General features: G+C 35.5%; 1 pseudogene; it reads right to left on the minus strand.

The window, feature by feature from the left end:
• Positions 1-1,089: 1,089 nt before the first annotated feature.
• On the minus strand, positions 1,090-1,560 carry LOC122747878 (annotated as a pseudogene).
• Between the last annotated feature and the right edge of the window lie 18,201 nt (positions 1,561-19,761).

Below are 19,761 nucleotides of genomic sequence, written 5' to 3' on the forward strand. Positions count from 1 at the left end.
TCAGGTTGTGAAAGAAAACAGGCAAAGAAACATAAGAAAAATTAAGTAAAAACGTTATGCTTCAATCTGTATTCAGACATCAGTAGTTCTTTTTCTGGAGATGGATCACATTTTTCATAAGTCCTTCAGTGTTTTCTTGGATCATTGTATTGCTGATAATAACTAAGTCATTCATAGCTGATCATCTTAAAATATTGCTATTATGTTTTATACAGTACATTTCACTTTGCATCAGTTGAAGTTAGTCTTTCCAGCTTTTTTTTTTTGTGGGGCAATGGGGGTTAAATGACTTGCCCAGGGTCACACAGCTAGTAAGTGTCCAGTGTCTGAGGCCAGATTTGAACTCAGGTACTCCTGAATCCAGGGCCAGTGCTTTATCCACTGCTCCACCTAGCTGCCCCTCCAGCTTTTTTCTGAGAGCATACTGCTCATCATTTCTTATATCACATTAGTGTTCCATCATAATCACATCCCACAATTTATTAATCCATTCACCTAATGATAGACATCTCAATTTTGAATTCTTTGCACGAGAAAAGGGCTGCATTAATATTTTGTACATATAAGTCCTTTAAATTTTGTTTTTTTTTTTCTCTCTGGTTGTTTACTAGGTCAAAGAGTATGCCTGGTTTTATAGCCCTTTGGCCATAGTTCCATATTGCTTTACAGAATGTTTGAATCAGTTTATGACTCCACCAACAGTGCATTAATGCCTCATTTTCTCCATATCCCCTATGACATTTATCATTTTCCTCTACTGTCCTATTATCCAATCCAATAGGTATAAGGTAACACCTCAGAATTGCCCTGACTTGCATCTTTCTAATCAATAGTGAGTCAGAGCAATTTTTATATGGCTTTTATTATTTCATCTGAAAACTCTTCATATCACTTCATCAGTTATCAATTTGGGAATTTCTCTCATCCTAATACCTTTCATTCAGTTTTCTATATGCTTGAGAAATGAGGCCTTTGTCAGACAAACATGCTTCAAAATTTTTTCACAGTTACTATTGGTAAATGTATCCCCCTTCATTCTTTTTTTAAAGATTTGTCCATTCTAGCAATTTAATTACAGTCATGTAATTTTTACGCTTGCATTTTCTCAATTGTTTCTTCCTTATATTTGCTCTTTTCCTTTCCTACTTGGCTAGATTTGGCTTTCTGTTCAAGGATCTTTTTGTGGTCTTTGTCCAGTTTTAGCCTTGTGATAATCATCTTGCTGGGATGAATGCACACATGAACAGTTGCGCCATTATGCTTCTCCTGCTGCACACACTCAATGTAGATCACATACTTCTTTCTGTAAACCTGGATTACCTTGCCAATCTGCTGTCCTTTGGAGCATCCTCAAACTACCTGGACTTCATCATCTTTTTGAATGGGCATGGAGCATATATTGTACTTCTGCTTCTGCTCCTTCAAAAGAGGAGAAGACATAATCTTCCTCCGTATGTGGGAAGGGGCATTGAAATGCCTTTTGTGGTTCTTGCTCTGGTCAGATGTTACAAAGGGATTGAACTTCATTTTGACCTCAGAGCCACCAAGGAAGAGAAGAGACTGAGGAACTACCACCCCCTTCATTCTAATCCATTCCCATGACATTTACTTTATTCTCTATCTCCTTTATTCTCTATCTCCACAAAAGTATTTTGTTTCTGACTCCCCCTTACCCCAATATGCCCTCCCTTCAATCACTGCCCCCATACTCTTCTCCTCCTACTTTTCTGCGCGGTAAGATGGATTACTATAAACAATTGAGGATGTATGTTATTCTATCTTTTAACCAATTCTGATAAAAGTAAGCTTCACTCCCCAGCACCTTTCCCATCTTCCTCTCCAAAGCATAAGCTTTTTCTTGTTTCTTTTATGGGAGGAACTTTCTCCCTTTCCCTTTCTCCCAGTGCATTCCTGTCATACCTCTTAATTTTTTAAAAGATATCATTCCTTCATATTCAACTCACACCTATGCCCTCTGTCTAGATATACTCTATCTAGCTGCATTAATAATGAGAAAGTTCTTATGATTTACAAGTACAATTTGCTCATGTAGGAATAAAATAGTTTAACCTTTTAATATCCCTTATGATTTCTTTTTTCTGTTTACCTTTTCATGCTTTGCTAGAGTCTTGTATTTGAAAGTTAAATTTTCTATTCAGCTCAGGACTTTTCATCACAAAAGCCTGAAAGTCCTCTCTTTCATTGAAGTCCCATTTTCCCCCTGAAGGATTATATTCAGTTTTGCTGGGTAGGTGATCCTTGCTTATAAACCTCGTTCCTTTGCCCTATGTAATATCATCTTCCAAGCCCTCCGATCCTTTAATGTAGAAACTGCTAAATCTTGTGTTATCCTGACTGTGTCTACATAATACTTAAACTGTTTCTGTCTGATTGCTTGCAAAATTTTCTCCTTGAAATGAGTCCTCTGGAATTTGGCTATAATATTTCTGGGTGTTTTCCTTTAGGGATCTCTTTCAGGAGGTGATAGGTGGATTTTTTTCAATTTCTATTTTACCTTCTAGTTCTAGAATATTAGGGCAATTTTCCCTGATAATTTCTTGGAATACAATATCTAGGATCTTTTGGGGGGGAGGAGGACAACGAGGGTTAAGTGAGTTTTCCAGGGTCATACAACTAGTTAGTGTCAAGTGACTTAAGACAGATTTGAAATCAGGTCCTTCTGAATCCAGGGCAAGTGCTTTATTCACTGTTCCACCTAGCTGCACCTAATGTTCTTTTTTTGATCATGGCTTAAAGGTAGTGCAATAATTTTAAATTATCTGTCCTGGATCCATTTTCCAGGTCAGTTGTTTATCCAATGAGATATTTCAAATTGCCTTCTATTTTTGATTCTCTCCCTTTTGCTTTCTTGTTTCTTTGTTTCTCATAAAGCCATTAGCTTCAATTTGCTCCATCCTAATTTTTAACGAGGTACTTTTTTTAGACATCTTTTGTACCTCCTTTTTCATTTGGCAAATTCAGCTATTCAAGGCATTCTTTTCCTTATTGGCTTTTTAAAAATGTCTTTTACCATTTGACCTAGTCTGGGTTTTTTGTTTGTTTTTTGTTGTTGTTGTTTTTTTATTTTGTTTGTTTGTTTTGTTTGGTCACACAATGAGGGTTAAGTGATTTACCCAGGGTTACACAGCTGGTAAGTGCCAAGTGTTTGAAGTCACACTTGAACTCAGGTCCTCCTGAATATAGGGCCAGTGCTTTATCCCCTCTGCCACCCAGCTGCCCCCTAGTCTGTTTTTAAATGTGTTATTTTCTTCAGTATTATTTTGTGTCTCCTTTACCATGCTGTGGATTTTTTTTTTATGATTTTATTACATCACCCTCATTTCTCATTCCATTTTTTCCTTTCCTTCTCTCTCTCTCTCTCTCTCTCTCTCTCTCTCTCTCTCTCTCTCTCTCTCTCTCTCTCTCTCTCCTTTTTTTTTGTGATGAAATGAGGGTTAAGTGACATGCCCAGGGTCACACAGATAGTAAGTGTCAAGTGTCTGAGGCCGGATTTGAATTCAAGTCCTCCTGACTCCAGGACCGGTGCCTTATCCACTGCACCACCTAGCTGCCCCCTCCTCTACCTCTCTTACTTTATTTTCAAAGTCCTTTTTAAGCATTTTTATGGCCTGAGACCAATCCATACTTTTCTTGGAAGCTTTAGATGTAGGAATTTGACTTTGTTATCTACTTCTGATTGTGTATTTTGAAATCCCTTGTCACCATAGAAAATTTCTGTGTTCAGCATTTTTTTCTGTTTTCTCATTTTCCCAGCCTATTTCTTGACTTTTAACTCTTTGTTAAAGTAGGATTCTAGGGTGAAAAGTAGACTGTGCTAAGCTTCAGGGGTTTTCTTCATCTGTTTTCAGATATATTTCTAGGGATTTGTAAAATTTTAGTTCTTCCAAAATGGTGTGATTTAAGGGGATGTATGCTTACTACTCTCCTGGCCTGTGCTCTGGTCTGAAAGCAACCACAGGTCTGCTTTTCTGCCATGGAACTATGAACAAAATCCTGCTCCACTGTGGCTGCAAGATCTTGAGTGCTTTTGTTCCTCCCGCATGTGGGACTGGCACCCAAGTCTGTGACCTGGATCTGAGTATGGGGAAAAAAAAAACAGAGCCCTGGCAGAGTGCTAGCAAAGATATTCCTTTAATCTCATTCTGACCAATTGTTTGGCCCATTTTCAACTATGGGTTGAATTCCAGAAGCAGTTGCTTCCACTCCTGGTTTGATGTGGTCGTGGCTGGGTCTGAACTGCGGCTGCGTCTGTGCTGGCATGTCCTGTGCTGGGTTGTGCTCTACTCTCACCACCATACAACACACCTTTCCTGCAAATTTTCTAAGTTGTCTTTCTCTCAAAAAATATTTCAACCTGTCTTTTTGTGGCTTCTGATGCTCCATGAATTGTCATGTGGTATTATTTGAAGGTATTTGGGGTGTCTTGGGGAGAGTTCAGGCAAGTTACTGCCTTTCCTCTACCACCTTGGCTCTGCCCCCACCATGTATCTCTTAATGTAGCATGTTTAACCTTGAAAAGGTGATTATCAGACAAGTATTGATGTCACCTACATGACTACATATGAGTTTGAAGCAAGTGGGATATGATAAAGTGGAGGCAATGGGTATAGTTGGCATTTTCTAGGAATATATTACTGTTTTTGTTGTTTGTCCTTCATTCTAGAAAAGGACCATGACATCAGGATGATGTCATGACTTGTAGTGAATTGGATTTAACAGAGGAAGAACTGTGTAAAGTTAGCAACCTCACTCTCTTCTTCAGAGTCATCTGGATCCCGTGTCAATATCTATATCAGGATGACTAGAAATGGCCATGGGTGTTTAAGGAAATTAGGGTTAAGTGACTTGTCCAGGGTCACACAACTAGTAAGTATCTGAGGTAAGATTTGAACTCACATCCACCCAACTTCAGTTCCACTGCTTTATGCATTGTGCCACCTAGAGCTATATGGGAAAAAGTCATGAGTTTGATGAGTTTCCATGTGATCCTTAGCTTTAGATTGTACTACCAGTAATGGCTGTCTTCTCAGATAGGTCATCAATTTCTAAGATGGTTGAATGATAATGAACACATTGTTCATTATTAGAAAATGCTCATAGAAGGTAAATTAGCAGTTCAAAAGCACATGAATTTATGGTGGTGGATCAATATGAATTTTAACTAAGAAAGTCATTTTTTCTGCCTTCTAAAGTAAGGAACTTAGTTGTCCAGCTAGTGATTCTCCATGTGATATATAGTTTACTAAATAATCATTTTCTAACCCTTACACTGACACACATAACTTTAAAAGCCTTGTGCAAAATCTACAGGAATTAGAGGAACTCTCTGTAACTGAATCAATATGTTAAAATAATTACAAAATGTAATAAATCTCTATCACTTTATGAAACAAATCAAGTATAAATGTATCCTATATATTCTTAATAATAGGATGGCAGGAAGACTGCTGGTAAGGCTGAACATATTATAATAAGTATTAACATGCTTATAGGAATATCTCTAACCTGCAGGCCCAAAGAGTTATCATAAATTTAAGTACTTGATGGGAGAAACATTAAAGGACATAATGCTACTTGATAATCCACCCTTCATATAAAATATTAAACTAAATTGTCTACTTTGTAGACATTATGGATAAAATAACATTTCTAAAAGGCTAATGATAATGATTACAAAACCCCATAGGCTTTTGAGCTGCTACTTATCAATGATAAATAATGAGTAATTGTTCATCAAAATTTGAACATCAAAGTTTGGGGTTTGTTTTTTTTTTTCTTTTTTTATCTTCTTTTTCTTTTCTTTTTTTTTCTTTCTTTTTTTTTTTTTTTTTTTTTTTTTGCTGGTTAAATTCTAATCAACACCCTTCCCAGGAAGATACACTTGGATTACGTTATAATGGTAAATCCACTCTACTTAAAACATAGAGAAATGGGTAGAATTAAATGCATCAACAACTTGTAAAATTGAATTAAACAACTCCCAATTTGACTCATTTTGCTGCTCAGAACCATGCCACTATTGAGAATTGTTACCATTTTCTTGTCATTGCTACAATTATTTTGAAAGCAAAATGATATATGTGAGTTTCAAGGAATATGAACTGAAAAAGAAAATAGTTTTGAACGTTTTTTGGTGAACATGAATTTGTAAAGTATGGTGATTGTTGTTAAAGATATTACTTTTACTTTAGAGTTAGCATCCCATTGTCAATTTCCCTATTGTGTTTTTTTGCACTTCGGCATAACTCAAGAAGACCATGAGTGTTAATATCAAAAAATACCTGAACAATTTGAAGGATATCCAACTTTCTTGACCATAGATCTTATATCATCATCATTATCATTGTCATCATCATGCATCACAACAACAAAAATAACTATTTATGTTGTTCTTTAATGTTTGCAAAACTTTAAAAACATTATCCTATTTCATCCATTCAACAACTCAAGAAGGTAGGTATTATCATTATCACTGTTTTGCAGATGAGTACACAGGGTTAGAGAGGTAAAGTGAGTTGGCCGTGGACACAGAGCTAGTAAGTGTTTGAGACAAGATTTTAATTCAGAAATTAGTGACTATAAGTCCAACAGTCTGTCTGATTTTTACTTTCATCTGAATTTTAATTTGTTAACATGGCATGATATCTACTTCCTCCTACAATATATATGCGTCCAGGAAAATATATTTTGAGATGTCTTTTTATCCATTTATTATTCAAGGTAATTGAATGACCCTTATTGTTGAAGTTTAATACATGTTTCTTGTCTTTGAGTCTTCTGGTTGACGCATTTATAACCCTGGATTAATAGAGTCTATATTCTTGAAACCATTTTTTGGATGACTTCTGGGGTTTTGTCAGCTTAAAATATTTGTGAGTCTCTAGTATTATTATTCACATTCATAAATTATTCAAATAAAAGGGTATATAATAACATCCTAAATGTAGCCATACTTTATAGATCTTAATTGAAGCTATACTTTCTATTAAATGTGAGGCTTTGCAGTGTAGAAATATACAAATTTATATATCGGATACAAAGGTATACTCTGTAATGGTTTGGTGTCACCAAGGAAATTAGAAACCACTTTTAGTTTTATAAAAATGCATTGTTTTAGTCCAATATGTCATCTCAAAAGGCCAAATGTGAGACACTGTAGCATCCTTATTTTGTTTTGTCACCTGTGAGACATTGATTTATCCAGTCTCTTTGTGAACCCATTGTCCAATTTGTCCTTTAAGCATCCAGAAGGTACCTCTTATTCTACTATGGGATATGGATAGTTATTACTTCTAAAACCTTTATGTTTGAATAGTTTTATACAATTCCAATTGTCAGACTTCTTTTCCAGATGAACATCATTCTTATTTAGACTGTTCCTCCATTTCATTTATCATGCTTAGTGATTAAGTCACTTATATATTGTTCTTGAAATGTGGCAATCAGAAGAGCGCCTGGTATTTCTGTCACTTACACATGGATAGGATCATGTTTTCTGTCTTTTTTTCCAATATCCTTGATCATGGATGCCCAAAACATTGTTGGACATTTGGATGCAAAAGCTCATTAAGTGATACTTTTAAAAAATAATCTGTCATAATTCCAGTATTTATTTCTAGGATTCCAATTGTAAGCCATACAGTCTACATAGTAATATTTTCCTCTCATTGAATCCCCTTTCCTTTTTACATCATCGAAATTCTGATAATTTTCTACCAAATTCCTCAATTTTCAAAATGACCTTTGTTTTGAGTCTTACTTTGGCATCTCATTACCTGGAAGGATTTAGTGTCATATAAAAATGTAGGTTTGACTATTTGTGCTCTTCAAGATCATTTATAACTTTATTAAATAAAACTGGCCCCTGCACTGATTAAGAAGTCTATGAAAGGTGCAGTTTAAACTTTTGTATACATGGAATCTTATTTTCTGTCTCTGAGTTCTATGTCTGTAGAAAAAACAACAATTTTACTCTAATGCTTCTATTTATTTTATAAGGAAATTTCTATTTATTTCATTTTAGCTTTTATGCCTGATGTCCTTACCATCTAAACCTAGAAATCTTGCTTCTTGATGTTGTTTGGGGGGGAAGGTACAATAGTTATAAGATTATATTCCACTCCATAATAATTTTACATTTTCTTGTGAAGGATCTTACTTGCAACTTTATTATATCTGCTACAAGTGCATGGCCATAAGATGATTGCAAGGCACCTTTTCTGCCTTTCATGACTCCAGAAGCTTCCTCTGCCTAGTTGTTTGATATCCTGGCATATAGAGGCTGTCATCAAAAGTGAAAGTGCTTACTTCATAGGTTATGATGGTTCAGATTGATTTGTGACATGATCTCATTAGTAAAATGTAGAAATTTACATTTCCTCTTTAAAAAATAGACTGTATCTCCATACCTAAACAGACAGCCAGGAAGCAAAGTGGTCTGAAATCTTGGTTAAATGCCATTTTGTATACCTCATTGTCAAGAGAACCCTAGGATACTGACTTGCTAATGACTTATTTAAAATTCCAGCTTTTATCCATCCATACTCAAATTATGATTTATTGAAATTTAGAAAATGAAAGAATTAAGAAAAATAAGATTTCAAAAATCACTGTTAAAAATCAAAAGTGGTTTGCCTAATAATGTGATTGAGAGCTCTTTTAGCTTTGACTTTATCTTAACTGGCTCCATGATTCTTCTGATAATTTTCTGAAAAGGGAAGTTTTTGCTCTGGACCACTGTAGTCTGTGCAAAAACCATGATGGTAAAGGTACTTAGAGATATTCAATCAGAACAGTTTTTCAAGTGTGTTGGGTTTTCTTTCTTTCTTTCTTTCTTTCTTTCTTTCTTTCTTTCTTTCTTTCTTTCTTTCTTTCTTTCTTTTTCTCTTTCTTTCTTCTTCTTCTTTAGCAAATATCAAGTAGAAATTTTCTTTGATGTTCTCTTCTAATCCTTTTCTTCTCTATTAATTCTCATCAACTAAATGTGTTAGAATAGTTTAAAAATTATAAAATATTAATTTTCCCCAAAATAATTACTGAAACAATTAAATATTAAATTATAATAAAATGGAGCAAGATCTAATATATATATATATATATACATATGCTATCATCTCTGATTATAAAAAATAATTTTTTGTGCTTACAGGCAAGATTTAGTAAATCATGTGAACTCCCTACATATAAATGTGTTTGAGGGGGGAAAAATTTACAACAGCCATTAAAGGCATTCTTGGCGCAAATGTTCCTCTATCTCCTGAGGTCTGTAAATTAGACTATAAACAAAAGATATTGGAGTCAGCAAGGCAGTAACAAAAAGACTGTATGATGGTCTGACAGCTATTATGTATAGAATGCTTAAGAGATGAAATGAGAAAATGAGGTAAGGAAAATTTTGCTCTGGTATCATATTTACATTTATCTTGCATGGTATTAGAGTCTAGGATAAAGATCTGTTTAGACTATTTTTTGAACTTAACAAAATAAATAGGAAGAATTGTAGAGGGAATCAGGTGCTCAGGAGTATTCAATTCTTTTATGTCTAGTTTCCAGCCAAACTTTGGTTTCCAGGATTCTTCATAGTAAACATTTATTTTTTCCTTGAGGGAGACGGTTGGGAAATTCTTCTGCATATACCACTTTTATCATCTTCTATCATACGAGAATAAGGACATATAGATACAAAATGCTTATAGGCAAGTTGTTAAGCCCATTTCTTTTTCAGGTCACATTAAAAAAACTTTTTTTTATTTTGTTGTGCTTTGCTTTGTTTGAGAGTAAAGGCATAATTCCCCAGACTCCTGCTCTCTTTAGCTTTCAGAATCCAGAGCTGAGAAACCCCAGGTCATGTTGGTAGGTGGAATACTGATGATATGATAGAAGTGCCACTTGTCAATGTTCTTTCTTTCACCAAATTACCATAGATAGATAGATAGATAGATAGATAGATAGATAGATAGATAAATAGATATAGATATAGATAGATAGATACCATCTTTGCATGTATTATATATTCATTGGAATGCATTGGATATGAGATCTTTGGGTAATAGAATTGTATCTTGTTATTGTTGATGTTTGTCCTTCATTCTCCAAGAGGACCATGACATTGGGGTGATGTAATAACTTGCAGTGAAATGGACTTAAGTGAGGGAGGGTTGTGCAAAGTCACCAGCTTCACTTTCTGCAGAACCATCTGAGTCCAGTGGCAAAATATATCAACATGATTGGAGATAGTCCTAGATGTTTAAGGTAATTGGCTTTAAGTGACTTGCCCAGGGTCACACAGATATTAAGGATAGCTAGATGGTTCAGTGGATAATGCACTGACTCTGGGGTCAAAAGGACTTGAGATCATTGGATTGTATATTTAGAAGTAGAAAAAACTTTAGAGGTCATCTTGTTTTGTCTTTTCATTTCACAGTTGAGTAAAGTGAACTACAGAGAAATTCTGAATTGTATAGTTTCACAGCAAGGATTCCTGTCCTGACTACAACATACACATTCTTTGTATCCCTAGTATCACTAACTTACTGTTATTTCCATCTCCTTTATTCACTCCTATTCCTGGTAGAATTCATGAATAGTTTCACTTTTATTAAATAACATCATTGGATCTAGAGTTGGTAGTAACCTCAGAGATTGCTTTTTCTTCTATCTTCTCAATCTCAACAGTACCCCCAATGATAGACAACAATCCTCTTATTCAACATTGAATTTCTCCATTACTCCCTAGAAAGTGTCAGAAGTAGGATATCAATATAAATCTTCCCTTTCCAGAATTACACTATTTTTGCCTTCAATTTACCTTCATTTTCAATGACAAGATTCCATTTTTACCAGCTACTTTAGATTTAAAGTTGATTCAGGTAGTGAGTATCCTGTCAATATGGTAATGTCACATCATCTTTGAGTTTAGACCACACAGTCATGTCATTGATATGATACAATGGAGAGTCATGTCTAACTAATGTTTGGCCTACATTTACCCTAAGGCTTTTGTCACAACGTTTGACCATTGACAGCTATTTAAATGATAGGAAATATCAAGGCAAAAACATAGAAGAGGACAATAACAAAATGTCTACAGGTGACCCTTTGAAGGGAAGTATAAATTGGTCTCACCCCAAAATAAATTCCTGGAAGATCTTAAAATGAACTTTGAAAATCGAATTAGAGAAGTTGAGGAAAGAGTGGAAGTGATACAGGAGAACCATGAAAAAGAAACACAAAATAACAATATAAAAATACAAAAAAATTACAGAGGAAAATAAATCCCTAAAAAATAGATTTAGCCAAATGGAAATGGAAATGAGCCAAATGGAAAAGGAATTTTAAAAGGTCAATGAAGGAAATAATTCTTTAAAAATTAAAAGTGAACAAATGGAAAGTAGTGACTCTATAAGACATCAAGATGCAGTAAAACAAAATTAGAAAAGCAAAAAAATAGAAAATAATATAAAATTCTTCATTGAAATAACAACTGAGGCAGCTAGGTGGTACAGTGGATAAAGCAGTGGCCCTGGGAGGACTTGAGTTCAAATCCAGCCTCAGATCCATGATACTTACTAGCTGTGTGACCCTGAGCATGTCACTTAACCCTCATTGCCCTGAAAAAAAAAGAAAAAGAAAAGAAAGAAAGAAAGAAAAAAGAAAGAAAAATAAACAAACAACTGACCTACAGAATAGAGATAATATAAGAATTATTGGACTACCTGAAATCCATGAACAACAACAACAACAAAAAAGCCTGGACAATATATTTCAAGAAATTATCAAGGACAATTGCCCTGAAATATTAGAACTAGAAGGCAAAATAGAAATTGAAAGAATCCACCAATCACTTCCCAAAAGAGATCACAAAATGAAAACTCCCTGGAACATCATAGACAAATTTCAAAACTCAAAGATAAAACAAAAAGTATTACAACCAGCCAAAAAGAAACAATTCAAATACCATGGAATTACAGTCAGAATTACACCAGATTTGGCAGCTTCCAAATTAAAGAATCACAAGGCTTGGAATATAATATAGCAGAAGGCAAAAGAGTTAGGTTTACAACCAAGAATTACATACCTAGCAAAATTGAATATACTCTTTCAGGGGGAAAATGGACATTTAACAAAATAAAGGAATTTCAAACATTTTTTTTATTAAAAGGCCAGAGTTGAATGGAAAATTGGACTTCTAAATACAAGGTTCAAGTGAAACATAAAAAGGTAAAAAAGAAACAGGAAAGAAAAACTGTAAAAAATTAATAAAGTTACACTGGTACTAGTTCTGTATGATACAATAATATTTGTAAGTCTCAATAACTTTATTTTAAAAGCCCTAATTAGGGCAATTAGGAGTATATGTAAAGAGATTGTGCTCACAAGGTAATATTAAAGCTATGATAGTATTTATAAGTCAAAAACTGTAATAGGAGAATGATTAAAAGAATATATGTAGATAGAAGATGTGATTATAAGGTGACACTGATGATAGGACACCACAGAAAACAAAATAAAGGGCTAAAAAAGAAATTACATGGAAGAAGTAGGAGGGGAGAAACTGAATAGGGTGAACATACACGTACACAAAGAGGAAAAAAACTATAATAATGGAGGGAAAATGGGGGACATAGGCAAAGATTCAGCCTTACTCTCATCAAAATTGCCTCAAAGAGAGAATAACGAACACACTCAGTTTGATATACAAAACTATCGTACCCTATAAGGAAGTTCAAAAAGGAACAGTGATAAAAGAAGGAGTAAGGCGAACAGATACAAGGGAGGAGATATTGGAGAAGGAAGTGATCATAAGTAAAACAATTGTGGGAAGGGATTGAGTGAGGGGTCAGAGTGGGAAGGATAAGTGGGTGAAAAACAGCATGGAGAGAAATAAACAGTCACATAACTAAAAATGTGAAAGGGATGAATTCACCCATTAAACAGAAGCAAATAGCAGAATGGATTAAAAACCAAAATCCTACAATATGTTTTTCACAAGAAACACATTTAAAGCAGAGTTAAACACACAGGATAAATGTAAAGGGCTGGAGAAAAAATCTATTATGCTTCAGATGAAGCAAAGAAAGCAGGGATAGCAATAATGATTTCAGACAAAGCAAAAGTAAAAATAGATCTAATTAAAAGAGATAAAGAATAAAACTATATCTTGCTGAAAGATACCATAGACAATGAAGTTAAATCAATTCTTAACTATAACGATTGGAGTGATGCCACCTGCTGGAGAGTTACTGTAGGAAAGTTCTGCCATGAGGAGAAGGCATCTGAGGGTAAGTCATGCAGCTTTCCTTGGCATCAGGAAGTGACATTTGCTTGTAGATTCTGTCAATCAAGGCTACCAGCCACTAAGTTTGGAGATGTGTGTGTGAGTGGATGGGATGTTCCCAGTTTCAGTTTCACATTCTCCTTAATAAATGTTTAAAAGTCTAAACTCTTAGTAAAGCTTATAATTTATTGGCAACCCCTCATTAGATATTTTAGACAGTATAGCTGGAATTTTAGCCCCTTACAGATGGCAACTGTGTTGTTTAAAAAATCTAAATGTGGGTTCAAATTTATGCCCCAGTTTTGGGGGGAAACTGGCTAAAATCAATGATAAATTCACCAAGAGTTTAGACTTTTAGGCATTTGTTAAGGAGAATAAGAATTTGGTGGAGAGAGAAAGAGGCCTAGATTCATCTATCTATCAAAGGGAGTATGCATTTTAGCTCCACTCTTCATAAGAGTCCTCACAAAAGAGCATGAGCCACGCCTCCTTCATCCCACAAGTTTCCTGTGAAACTAGGAACAACCCATCCACTCGCACACACATCTCCAAGCTAATTGGCTGGTAGCCTTGATGCCAAGGAAAGCCACATGACTTGCCCTGAGACACCTTCTCCTCATGGTGGTGCATTCCTACAGTAACCTTCCAGCAGGTGGCATCACTCCAATCATTACATAACCAAAAGGTTTAGTATCTAAATTTTTAAGAAGTTGAATGAGTTATAGGAGGAAATAGATATTAAAACTATCCTAGTGATGAACCTTAACATTCTGCTCTCAGAACTGAATAAATGTAACCAAAAAATAAATTAGAAAGAATTTAAGGAAATGAATAAAATTCTTGAAAAATTAGATATGATAGATCCCTGGAGAAAACTGAATGTTACTAGAAAGGAATATACCTTCTTCTTGGTAGTACATGGGACTTACACAAAATTGACCATGTATTAAGGTATAAAAATCTAACAATTAGATGTAGAAAAACAGAAACAATAAAGACATCCTTTTCTGATCATAATGCAACAAAAATTACATTCAATAATGGACAATTGAATGTGAGATTAAAAACCCATTGGAATTTAATAATCTGATCCTAACAAACAAGTGGGTCAAAGAACAAATCATAGAAATAATTGATGATTTGATTAAAGAAAATGAAAATGATGAGACAGCATATCAAAATTTATGGGAGGAAGCAAATCAGTTATTAGGGGAAAATTTACATCCCTAACCACTTAACTCAATAAAATAGAGAAAAAGCAGATCAGTGATCTGGACATACAACTAAATAACAAAAGAAAATGAACAAATTAAAAATCCTCACTAAACACCAAATTAGAAATCCTAAAATCAAAAGAGAGATTAATAAAATTGGAAGTATGAAAATCATTGAATTAATAAATAAAATTAGAAGCTGGTTTTAGGAAAAATAAGAAAATAGATAAATCATTGATTAATTTGATCAAAAAAAGACAGGAAGAAAACCAAATTAAAAGTATCAAAAATGAAATGGGGTGAAATCACCAATGAAGAGCAAATTAAGACAATTATTAGGAATTATTTTGCCCAATTATAGGCCAATACATTTGACAATCTAAGTGAAATAGATTAATATTTACAAAACTATAAATTACCCAGACTAGCAGAAGAAACAAAATATTTAAATAACCCAATTTTAGAAAAAAAAATTGATCAAGTTATTAATTAACATTCCAAGAAAAAATCTCCATGACCAGATGGATTCACAAAGGAATTCTACCAAATATTTAAAGAAAAAATAATCCCAAAACTATATCAATTATTTAATAAAATAAATGGATTACTACCAAATTCCTTTTATGAGACAAATATGGTGCTGATACTCAAACCAGAAAAGCCAAAACAAAGAAAGAAAATTACAGTCCAATTATGCTAATGAATATCGATTCAAAAATTTTAAACAGAATACTAGCAAATAGATTACAGAAATATATCACAAAGATCAGAGACCATGACCAGGTAGAATTTAGACCAGGAATGTAGGGATGGTTCAATATTAGAAAAACCATCAGCATAACTGACCATATCAACAACAAAAGCAACAGAAATCATATGATTATGTCAGTAGATGCAGAAAAGGGTTTTGACAAAATATAGCACCCATTCCTATTAAAAACACTAGAGGGGATTTCCAGGGCAGAGCCAAGATGGCAGAGGAAAGGCACTGAGCCCTCAAACTCATGACATGATCACTCCAAAAAACATCCAAATGATGCCTTAGGACAATTCCAGGAGTATCAAAATCCACAGAAGAGTGTGCTGAAATCATCTTCCAACCAAGGACAACTTGGAAGTTCAGAAGGAGAGAGCTGCTTTGCTGAGACAGGAGTAGAACCCAACCCCACAGTCACCCTGACACAGATCCAGTCCCAGGAAGGGCTCACCAGATAAAGAGACCCCCAGAGCCTCTGCATTAGCTGAAGCACTAGTGTTGTCTGGAACTAAGCTCACAGTCTGGTGAGAGGGCTGAGCCCTTTGCAGGGGGGAGATTACAGGGCTCTCTGCTAGTGCTGAGTCAGAACATGGGTTTTTCACCCCTGCTGGGAACCAGAATGTAGCCTTGAGTAGCATTGCCCCAGGTGGGGTAGGGGCACAGACTCACTGTAGCTGAAAATCACAACACACAAATCTGCTTGATTAGCACGTTGGTCTGGGGTCACCTACAGATCAGGGAACAAGCCAGACATGTGATGTTTAAAATCTAATGTGTGTCCTTACCTGCCCCTCCCCTAAAATTCAGCAAGAGGTTGGGCTTTTAAGCATTTATTAAAGAGTAAAAATAACACATGGAGTACAGTAAAGCCAGAAAAGCCTATCTCCTTTCTTCTCTCTCTGCCACCAACCCAAAGTCCCAGAATGTAAGAGTGATCCTCAGAGGATTCTCCCAAGAGCCCCTATGAAACAGGAAGCAGTGCAGTTCCCACACACAGCTCCAAGCTAATTGGCTAGTAGAATTGATTGACATGACTTACAGGCAGTCTATGAGTAGATGTAACTTCCGGACTCCAAGTAGCTTCCAGATGCTTAGTCACATGTTTTCTTTTCAGAGGGGTGTCACCCTGGTCCTCACAATGTCTTTCTCAGGATGGGGTGGCACCCTGGTTCTCACAGTTGAGTGAAGTACTTGCTCCTCCTTAAATCATACCACCTGGGACTTTCTGAATCTTGGGATAGTGCAGTCTGGAAACAGTGCCCCACTTTAAGGAGCTAAAAGAAAGGCAAGATGAGCAGACAGAGAAAGGTGAGAACCATAGAATGTTTCTTTAGTGAAAAGAAAGATCAAGGTGCACCCTCAGAGGAAGATGTCAATATCAGGGCCCCTATATCTAAAGCTTCCAAGAAAAATATGAATTGGTCTCAGGTCATAGAGGTGCTCAAAAAGGACTTTGAAAATGTGAGTGAGATTTTCCCCATCCTTTAGTTATAAGAGATTTACCATAGTTATAAGTGATTTAATTAAGATAATAATCAATATATTAACTACAGATTGTTATTTATTATATTTAGAAATTATTTTATTACAATTATGTAAATAGGTTAAGTCTCTCTTTTGACTAACTTTCCAATGTCAAGTGTTAAGTAATATCACAAGAAATAGTAGTTAGCAATACTATATTTTAGAAATCATGAGTGACATGCTTGACTCAAGGACTTCATGCAACTCACCAGTGGCATGTTTGAATAATAGGAGGGGTCATACAGCATGGCTATGACACACCCTGTTGTCATCATAAGACTTTGATAAGAATATTGGAAAATGCTGACATTATGGACAGGTATGCAGTTTTCCATATTTCCTAAGAATATGTTTTAATTTTAGAAGTGTAACTAAGTAAGATTAATACTATGTTATATAAGTGTAACTTTTGGAATGGTATATAAACACATTGATTTTGTAACTCTGGATCTTTCAGGTCCAACCCCTGGATGACCAGCTTTGTTGGGGGACTAAATCTCTCTCGATAAACCTATTTGCTTCAGCCTGGAAACTGTGGTTTCTGTTCTTCCGTCAGACTTAGAAATTTTCCCGACAATTTTTGTGACCCCAACATGATCCTGCAGTAACTCTGTTATTTGGGTTCCTCTTCCCCAACTGGGGACTTTACTTTAAGCTAGAGCAAAGAGCCTTTTACCCTAAGTCCCTTCTTGAGGGAGAGAAATCTGAGTATAGATTCTCGCAGGTTCAAACTTCCAGACTGGTGAGTATCCACAAGCTGCAAATTGTGATATTAATTTTTATTATTATTATTATTAGTTAATGCCTTCTGATACTACATTAATTTTAATTGGATTTAAAGAAAAAAATTTTAAAAGCCTATAATTTATTCTCTGAGTCCTCACAATTTCATTTATAAGAGAACTGCTTTTTACACTTCACAGTAGAAAAGAGGAAGTTCTCTATGAAACTGCACAGCACTTAACTCTGAGTTAGGAGGAAGTTAATGCCTGAGAGGATTGATTACCTCTTAAGGTAGGTTTGGGGGGGGAGGTAATAAATCTTGTGAATATGTTTTGAAAGACTGTGTTTGAGAGGTGTGTGTGAGACGTGCCCTAGGCACAAAGCAAGTGCAGAGTCCTGAGTACGAGCTTCCCAATCTCCCATGAGGGACTTGGCCGTAAAACAGACAAAGAGAAAGGTGGTATACCTGAGCCAATAGTCTACCTCGTGATTGCTGCATAAGGCCAAGTGGACTAGTTTGTTCCTGAATGATTACTCAGGGGTCCTAAGGCCCAGCAGGATCGGCAAGGTTCCCTCTGGGCACATGAGTGGATTGGCGTTTGTCTGTATATATCTGTCTGTCTTCCCTGCCCTTGTGTGTGTGTTTGGGGCTAAAATTATAAAATTAGGTCTAGGAGAATAGAAAAAGGGTGTTCAGGGGATCTTAGATCTGGGTTAGCCCAGGCTAACCATCGTGAATCACATAACTGAGATCATGTCTCTTAGAAAATGGTGTCTACAAGGGTTTTAGATCTGGGTTGGCCAAGGCTAACCATTGTGAATCACATAACTGAGATCAAGCCCATCCACCAGAGTGTAGGAGAACTAGAATCTGTTTCTGTTTGCCTAGTTCAAGCCAGATCAGTCTTCTAGCCTCTGTGTATATACCATGGGAACTAGGTTGTGTAGAACATCAATTCCTAAAGATTCTCCATTAGATAAATTTTTGGAAAAGTGGGACAGAGAAATGATTACAGCCAAATAAATTAATAGGGAAACTGCTATTAAATATTGTTTTGATTGGAGCAAACATTTTAAGAATTTTTGGCCAAAACATGGGACTTTCAGTCTCTATATTTTAGATAAGATAGAGAAAGTCTTAGAAAAACAGAAAAAGTAGGATCAGATAAAATACCTAGGTTATTGGAAATTGTTTTCCATTATGATATCTGAGGAGAGCAAGCAACGAGAGAGTGAGCACACTGCACTCTATCCTGTAGTCAGTACACCATCTGCTCCTCCTCTTTATTTTGACCCTGTAGAAAGAGTGAAAGACAAAGATGAAGTTAGAGAGGTAGAGGAAAAAATGGAAAGAGAAATGAGGGTGATTCAGGAAAGACATGAGAAAAAAGTCAACAGCATGAAAAGTCAAATTGTCCAAAAGGAAAAGAAGGCACAAAAGCTCTCTGATGAAAATAATTGCCTAAGAATTAGGATTAAACAAATAGAAGCTAGTGACTTTAAGAGAAACCAAGACACAATAAAGCAAATCCAAATGAATAAAAAATAGAGGTCAATGTGAAATATCTTCTGGGAAAAACTGCTGTCCTGGAAAATAGGTCCCAGAGAGATAATTTGAAAATTATTGGTCTACCTGAAAACCATGATCAAGGAAAGAGCTTAGACATCATCTTTCAAGAAATTGTCAGAGAAAATTGTTCTGATATTCTAGAAGCAGAAGGTAAAATAGAAATTGAAAGAATCCACCAATCACCTCATGAAATAGATCCCAAAAGGAAAACTCCTAGGAATATTATAGCCAAATTCCAGAGCTCTGAGTTCAAGGAGAAAATATCACAAGCTACCAAAAAGAAAGAATTCAAGTACTGTGGAGCTCCAGTCAGAACAGCAGAAGATCTAGCAGGTTCTACATTAAAGGACTGGAGGACATGAAATATGATATTCCAGAGCACAAAGGAATTGGGATTACAATGAAGAATCACCTATTCAGAAAAAATGTATAATCTTTCAAGGGAAAAATGGGACTTCAATGAAAAAGAGGACTTTCAGGTATTCATGATGAAAAGACCTGAACTGAATGGAAACTTTGACTTTCAAATACAAGACCCTAGAGAACCATAAAAAAATTGGAGTTGGGGGACATACCTAGGGTTGTGCTGTGGGTGACTATCTTGTGTCAGAGGCCGGGTTTTGGCTGGCATCCCACTGGGTACAGGGTGGATGCTTTGTCCCCTGTGTCACCTAGC

This window comes from Dromiciops gliroides, chromosome 3 (genome assembly GCF_019393635.1).
Source record: "Dromiciops gliroides isolate mDroGli1 chromosome 3, mDroGli1.pri, whole genome shotgun sequence".
Classification (NCBI taxonomy): domain Eukaryota; kingdom Metazoa; phylum Chordata; class Mammalia; order Microbiotheria; family Microbiotheriidae; genus Dromiciops; species Dromiciops gliroides.